Raw genomic sequence first — 8,306 nt, forward strand, 5'->3', positions numbered from 1 at the left:
GCGGGATATTCAATCTCTAGGTCAGCCAAAAGACAAAATTATGACCTAGGGTTTCATACATAAGAGCTCTCTTTCTTCATTTGAAGGGATCCGGATTTTTGTTTTCAGGGACCTCATATGCAGCGAAAGAGAAGAACTTTGAAGACTTCAACAACTTTCGACATCCTTCTATCAAGCATTTATCAAATCCATTCATCCATTTAGGGCTTGGAAGACATTGAAGAACAATAGGAGATTACCGACTGAAGATTGGCTTGTACTCCTCCCTTGAGGGTTGGGTATGATTTCATATTGTTTTCATGTCTTTGCATAAGCTTCAATATCTCATTTATCCATGTTTTAGATCACTTTGCATCTTGATTTAGAGCACTTACATTATCATTTACAAGCAATTAGGGTTTACTTTCTAGGTTGCTCTAGTTTGCTTACTTGCATTTTAGATCTTGCACACACACAAGGTCTGCACACACATTACTTTTACAATACAACTTGGCTATTCGTGGAGGTGGAAATCACCGAAGTAGGGGTTTGACTAAGGCAAAACCCTATATAGCCTCCCAAACATCCTTTTCAGATATAAGTGCAGGTTTCGAGACTCGGACGACGCCGCAGGTTGCAGATCCGGAAGAAGCAGGTCGAGACAGCACCCCACATCAAATTGCAGAGCAGAACACCAAGACAGGGGCGTGGGGCGCCCTGGTCCTGCCAAGACAAGGGCACTGGGTGCCTTAGTCCCTGGGACAGAGGCGCTGGGCGCCCTGGTCCTCCTGACAAACAACATTTAAGACAGTTTCCAGAGTGCAAAACAGCAGTTTCAGGTGCAGTTTCAGGTGCAGAATCAGGACAGTGGCGCCCACGCCCCCGTCCTGAACATTTCCACTTAGATTTTGACTCCTGGTACGCATTTTCATTCTTGTCTTATCTTTGTATTTATAGCTTTCCATTGTTTAAGTTCAATTCTGCAATCTTGTTATTAGTTCATACTTGCATTCTAGGGTTAGGAATTGAACTTGCATAATCTTACCTTTCAATTACAACAAAGGAATAGAAATCCTAATAGGTAGCCCATGGCTCTCTCTTTCACAAAAAGAAGTAGCCAATTGTGTGATACCTCTAGGCTCTTTCGTATTCCGTAATGTGTGACAAAAGGTAGGATTAGGGCATGATAACCTAGTCTCACTTTTTCCCCCACACATTTTGGCGAACCCAACGTGAATCTATCATTGCTTCTTCTTGCATTGCATTTGTTAGATCTAGATCTAGATTTAGTGTGTTTTCATTTCATTTTCATTAAAAAGAGAAAAAAAAAAAAGAGTGTGTTTCTTTGCATTGTGTGTTTAAATTTCATGCAACTTTTATTTCAAAATGTCAGACTTTTATTTGCAAAATTTTCATGCTTATGATGATTATTATGAGTACAGCCAAGATGAATTAGATGAAGCTTTAGATGAGTTTTTGAATCCTAAAGATGCCAAACCTTCATTTTACCAAAAACTCATAAACCTTGTTACTATGCCATTTCGTTGTGATGAGAAAGATAAGTTGAATGAGTCCTCTCAAGGGTACATTCCTATCAACTCTTCCACTAAATCTAGTAACATGGTTGTTTTCAACAATCCCCTCTATGAGGAGATGTCTCCTTTTGAATCAAAAGATAAACCTTTTAATAGATATGATCATGCTTTGTTGGATGATGCTCTTGATGACTTTGTGGCTTTATCAAAATCTTTAAACAAGAACAAGACTTCTAAATTGGTTAACATGATAAACTTGAATGAGCATAAAAAACCTCTCTTTGAAGTGCAAGGTGCTTATCCTTCTCCCACCTTTCAAGTTCCTAAATCACCTCTCCTTACTGTCTAAGGAGGGTATGATCATGATTCCTTTCGTACTCCGAATAAACCAATCATCACTGTGCAAGGAAGAAAACCTATAAGTCCTTATAGTTATGCCAAGCAAATAACTAGGGAGAGTTATCATGCGGTTGCCCATACTTATCATACCAGAAATAATAGGCAGCCTAGTCCTCCTCCTGTTATTCCAGTTTCTCTTCCGAATCCTCGGCCAATTCTTCCGCAAGCTCCACGTATTTCACAAGTTCTTAGTAAGGAATATGATCTCATAGAACAACTTAAAGCTACCCCTGCTAAGATATCCCTTTGGGATTTGATTCAAACTTCTTCTGCTCATCATGGAATGTTACAAGATGCCTTGAAAGATTTGAATGTTCCTCCACCGAATACATCTAGTAATATAGCATCTTTGGTTAACTCTGTGATGAATCCTAAAGCTCAAATTGTGTTTACCCAAGATGAGTTGGCTACTAGTGAAATCCAACATCAATATGATCCCTTGATGATTGTGGTTATCATGAAAGACACTGCTATAAGACGAACACTAGTAGATAATGGCTCTGGTCTTAATGTGTGTAGCATTAATCTTTTGCATAAGATGAATGTGGATACATCTCTAATTGAGTCAGACTCTCGTCCTATTCGAGGCTTTGATAATGTGGCTAAAACTTCGTTAGGTACTATCACCTTACCCATCACAGTGGGGCCTGTTACTTTGCCTACTCCTATCCATGTTATGTCGGGAAATCTAACATACAACTTGTCATTAGGGAGACCTTGGATTCACAGTATGCAAGTTGTCCCCACTACATTTCACAGACAAGTTAATTTTATCTACAACAATAAGACATATACCTTGATAGGTGATACCAATTTTCAAGCTTGTTTGCAAACATCTACTTCCAAAGGGGGTGCCTCTAAGCCGCCCTCGTCTAGTGGTGACTCTTTAAACAAGACACCTATCAGTGAATCCTCACTCTCTGATGATCAAAATTCTTTGGATGAGTCTGGAGCTCCTGAAGAAGACTCTTCTCGACTTGAAACTACACATAAGAAGGATTTTGATCCTGAGAAGGTTCTCGCAGACGACGATTGGGGATCCCTTGATTTTAATCCTACCTTTGTAGGTGAATATAAGGTTCCTTCTAGAGAGCTTAAAGCTGAAAAGAAGGAAGAAGCTAAAAATCAATCAACACTACCTAAACCTATGAGTAATAAATTTGTGGCCGCTTCTCAAACTTCTTCTCCCCGCACCTCTAATTCTGAAGAGTTTGATTCTTTGTCTTATGAAAGACCACCTTCTCTGTCTGAAATGGCTGATCGTTATGGTCGTGGTTTTCGCATTTTTGCTAAGCATGGGTATCATGGAAATGGTTGTGGCACTCACGAACAAGGAATAAAGGTTCCTCTAGAGAATAATCTTCACAACCATGCCTTTGGACTTGGCTATAATCCCTGTAAGCGCACTAAAGCTTCTAGAAGACCCTGTATTAGTGATAATGCTATTTCTACCTCTCTATCAATGCAACACCCCGAGTACATTGATGAGGATGCTTCGTGTGCTTGTGCTTTTGATGTTTTCCCTATCGATGATGCTTTAGCTGAATTTTTAGGAGCATATGATACTCTTCCTTGTTGTCATCACAATAGGGGACTCCCTTATTGTTTGAACACTGAAGCCTATTTTGGAAAAGAGACGGATAACAATGAGATTGTGAAAGAATTCCCTCAGCTAAAGGATACTCCTCAACAAAGTAATCTTCTCATAAGTGACACCACTAATGTTAAGATGGATCCTTGCAATGAAGAAAAAGTTATTAAAATTGGAAAATGTTTGGATGAAGAGGAACAAAAACAATATGAAGATTTATTGCATGAATTCCCCAAGATCTTTGCTTGAACATACTTTGACATGCCTGGTATAGATCCTAAGATTGTTACTCATGATATTGTCTTAGTCCCTGATGCTAAGCCCATGAAACAAAAGATTCAGAAAATGAATCCTAAGGTGGCTTTGCTTGTTAAGGCTGAGATTGAAAAGTTATTGGAGGCTGGATTTATCCGCCCTATTGATTATTCCCCATGGATTTCAAATATCGTCGCTATGGCTAAACCAGATAATAAAATAAGAATGTGTACCGATTTCCGAGATTTAAATAAGGCTTCTTTAAAAGATGATTTACCTCTTCCGAACATTGACATGATAGTTGATTCTACGGCAGGACATGCCCTATTATCCTTCATGGATGGTTTTTCAGGATACAATCAAATTTTCATTAACCCTCAAGATCAATTCAAAACTGCTTTCACCACTCCTTGGGGTACGTTTTCTTGGATAATGATGCCTTTTGGACTTAAAAACGTCGGTGCAACTTATCAACGAGCGATGACCCTTATCTTTCATGATTACATGCATAAGACTCTAGAAGACTATGTTGATGATGTTTTAGCCAAATCCATTCTTTGCATAGATCATATTAAAATCCTTCGTCAAATCTTTGAAAGGATTCGTAAATATCACATGTGCTTGAATCCCTGAAAATGTGTTTTTGGTGTGGATAGTGGAAAACTATTAGGATTCATAGTTTCGCATCGTGGGATTGAGGTGGATACTAAGAAAATAGATGCTATTGTCAACATGCCACCTCCTAGAAATGTGTCTCAACTCAAAAGCTTACAAGGAAAAATTCAAGCTATTCGTAGGTTTATATCTCAACTTGCGGATCGTACTTTTCCTTTCACTCAACTTCTCAAAAAGAATATCACTTTTCAATGGAAAGAGGATTGTCAGCAAGCATTTGAAGATTTAAAAATGTATTTGGCTAATCCTCCTATCCTTCAACCGGCTGAACCTTCTAAACCCTTCCTTCTTTATACGGTTGCGTCCTCTCATGCTCTTACAGCATTATTGGCACAACATGATAAAGATGGTAAGGAGTGTCCGGTTTATTATATAAGTCGTACCTTACTCGATTATGAGACCCGATATTCTGCGATAGAAAGACAATGCTTGGCCTTGGTGTTTGCGACTCAGAAATTGAGACATTATCTCTTAAATTCAGAAGTCCACATCATGGTAAAGTTTGATCCGTTGAAGCATCTTTTCTCTAAAACCGATTTATCAGGACGCCTAGCTAAGTGGGTTATGATGTTGACTGAATTTGACCTTAAATTTGTTTCACAAAGGGCAGTTAAAGGGCAAGCGTTGACCGATCACTTAGCTGAGGCCCCTTCACCTTTCTCATTCCCTAACCCTGAGTCTTTTCTTGACGATTTCATCCTTTGTACAGAGAAAGATGAAACTTGGGAGTTATACTTTGATGGCTCTAAGTGTCGTATGGGATCGGGGGCAGGTGTTGTTCTGATTTCTCCTACAAAAAAGTCTATTCCCTTATCTTACCGTCTCAATTTCTTATGTACCAATAACATTACTGAGTATGAGGCTCTTATAGCAGGAATAAAGGTAGCCTTAGCTTTGAATATAAAACACATACATATTTTTGGAGATTCTCAACTGACTATAAGACAAGTAACAGGATTGTATCAAGCGAAACAAGACAAGTTATCATAGTATAAAGACCTTGCTATCTCTTTGTTACAAAAATTTGATTCTTACACCATAAAACCTGTTCCTCGAAAAGATAATCGACATGCGGACGCAATGGCATGTGTGGCTTCTCTTATATCTTTAGAGGACCCTGTGGTTGATCTTAAGTTTGTTATTCACAACCTGATTTCTCCAGCTATTGTAGATGATTCCAGCCTGGTGACATGTTGTGACTTCGTAGACTCAGATGAATGGTACTCGCATATCGTAAGATACTTGACTGATGGTACCTTTCTTGATTCCGCCAATAGGAACACCAGGGCTAGAGTTCGCAAGTTGTCTGCTAGGTATATCATTCTTTCTAATGTTCTTTACCGAAGGGGTTATAACGGTCTTCTCCTTCACTGTCTTAACAAATCAGAAATCCCTATTGCTCTTGAAGAGGCGCATTCAGGTGCCTGTGGGGGACATTTTGGAGGTAAATCCTTGGTTCAAAGATTACTTCGAATGGGATATTATTGGCAAACTATGCAGCAGGATTCTTTTTCATTTGTTAAGAAATGTCACCAATGCCAACAACACAATAATTTGATTCATGCTCCTGCCCAAGAACTCTGTTCTCAGGTAGCTTCTTGGCCTTTCTCTGCATGGGGGTTGGATCTCATTGGTAAAATCTCTCCTCCTTCATCTCAAGGACATGTTTTCATTATAACCGCAACAGATTACTTTACAAAGTGGGTAGAAGCGGTTCCTCTTCGCTCCACTACAGCTGAAGTGATTTGTCGATTTCTTCTAGAAAACATTATTTCTCGATTTGGGATACCTTCCACTATAATCTCTGATAATGGGACATCATTTAAGAATAAAGACGTGAAGCAATTCCTCGAGAAATATCATATCAAACATTGATTTTCTACACCATACTATCCTCAATCAAATGGTCAAGCCGAATCATCCAATAAAATAATCGAACAAATTCTTCGCAAAACCGTAAATAAGCATGGTAAGGATTGGAGTACTCAGCTAATCTATGCTCTTTGGGCCTACCGAATGAGTGTACGAATTGCCACGGGAACTACTCCTTATAATCTTGTTTATGGTCCTGATGCTATCATGCCTTTAGAATTAGAGATTCCATCACTTAGAGTTTCTCTCAAAGGTATAATAGATGATGACTCCTATAGAGAACAAAGACTTCAACAGCTTGAGATGCTTGATGAACAGCGTATAAATGCTCTTGAGCATATTCAAGCGTATCACAAAACTCTACAACGAAACTATAATGATAAGGTTATTCAACATTCCTTCTCAGTGGGTGACTTAGTGCTCTATGAGAATCAGCGCAATGTGAATGCCTTACCTGAGGAAAAGGGAAAATTCAGTCCTAATTGGCTTGGACCATATATCGTTATTGAAGATTATGGATCAGGTGCTTACAAAATAGCGGATGTAGAAGGTATGCCTCTTAAAGACCCTATAAACGCTATGCACTTGCGTAGATACTATGCTTAATTCCTCATTCCTTATCATTTATCTATTTCCTTTCTCACTTCTTCAAAATTGGATAATATGTTAGCATATCTTTGTTAGAGCAAATGGAATTAAATGATGTTTTAATTTATATTGCTTCGTTCCTGACAAGTGTGTTTCTTTACTTAATGGTTTGTCTTGAATTCATTTATGTAAATTGAAAAAGATTTACATTTTCATTATGTTGACATATTATACAATGTTTTTATGTGTTAAGTTGAATCATGTCATGTTGTGTTTAAATTCAAATTAAATCACATTGGTTATATGATTCGTAGGCTTAATACATACTTTCTTCCTTATCATCAATGTAGTACTTGATTAAATATTTTAATTAAGTCACACATGTATCAATTTAATCATGGCGCATTGAGAAATCAATCACATGGAAATTAAATTCAGAACATACATGTACATCTACCAAATGTCTTAACTTTGATCACAATACACATTGTTTAGGCATTAAAGATAACACATTGGAGACAAAGAAGCATGTATATATATATATGTGGATCAATATACAAAGGTAGGTCACTACACATCCAAAATGTGACCTACCCTACATCATAAAATCATCTCCTAGGGCTGGTGGCTGGAGAGTGACGACTAGATGCTCCCTCCTGATCCGGCCGTGTAGGTGGACCCATGGGGGTATACCGTGATATAGATCGTGAATGGCTCCGAGAGGAACTCCTACGATCCCTATCCATAAGGATAGCGCGATACGAGGTAGCCTCGACCTGAGCTGCTGCTAGATCACGTTGTGCTCGCTGAAGGTCCTCTGATAGAGCCCGCTCTCTCTCCCTCCATATCTCTACCTGTACTCGAAATGGCGAAAACAAATCATCATGCCGACCCGCGTTCCCTTGAGGTCTATAAGCAACCTGTGAGGAACTAGGGATCTGCGCTGTCGTGGAGATATCTGTCACTGCTTGCTGGATCAAGGAGCGCCACTCCTGCATGTTAGCTGTAGCAGTAGAATAGATTTTGTGTCAGTACCATTTTATATCATCAAAACATCAATCAATCAATATAAACCTACTATACCTGGATCTCCCTCACGCTAGTAGGGATCGTGATATGGTAGCATCTGTGACTGGGAACTACTAGGCTCCCCACGCTTGAGCGATCTATGCACGATAGGTGCAGGTCTTCGTAGCGCCTCGTGTTCCCCCTTTTGGGGAATAACGGGAGGATCTAAGGCTATGGTATCATCCCCTGAATGGTGAGGAGCTACATCTGACTCCTCCTCATCATCTCTATCCTCCTCCTCCTCGTCATCCCCATCCTCATCTGCATCCTCGTTCTCCTCATCATCATCTCTCTCCTCCTCCTCGTCATCCTCATCCTCCTCCTCCTCGGCACTAGGCTGATCT

Source organism: Cryptomeria japonica, chromosome 10 (assembly GCF_030272615.1).
Source record: "Cryptomeria japonica chromosome 10, Sugi_1.0, whole genome shotgun sequence".
NCBI lineage: Eukaryota > Viridiplantae > Streptophyta > Pinopsida > Cupressales > Cupressaceae > Cryptomeria > Cryptomeria japonica.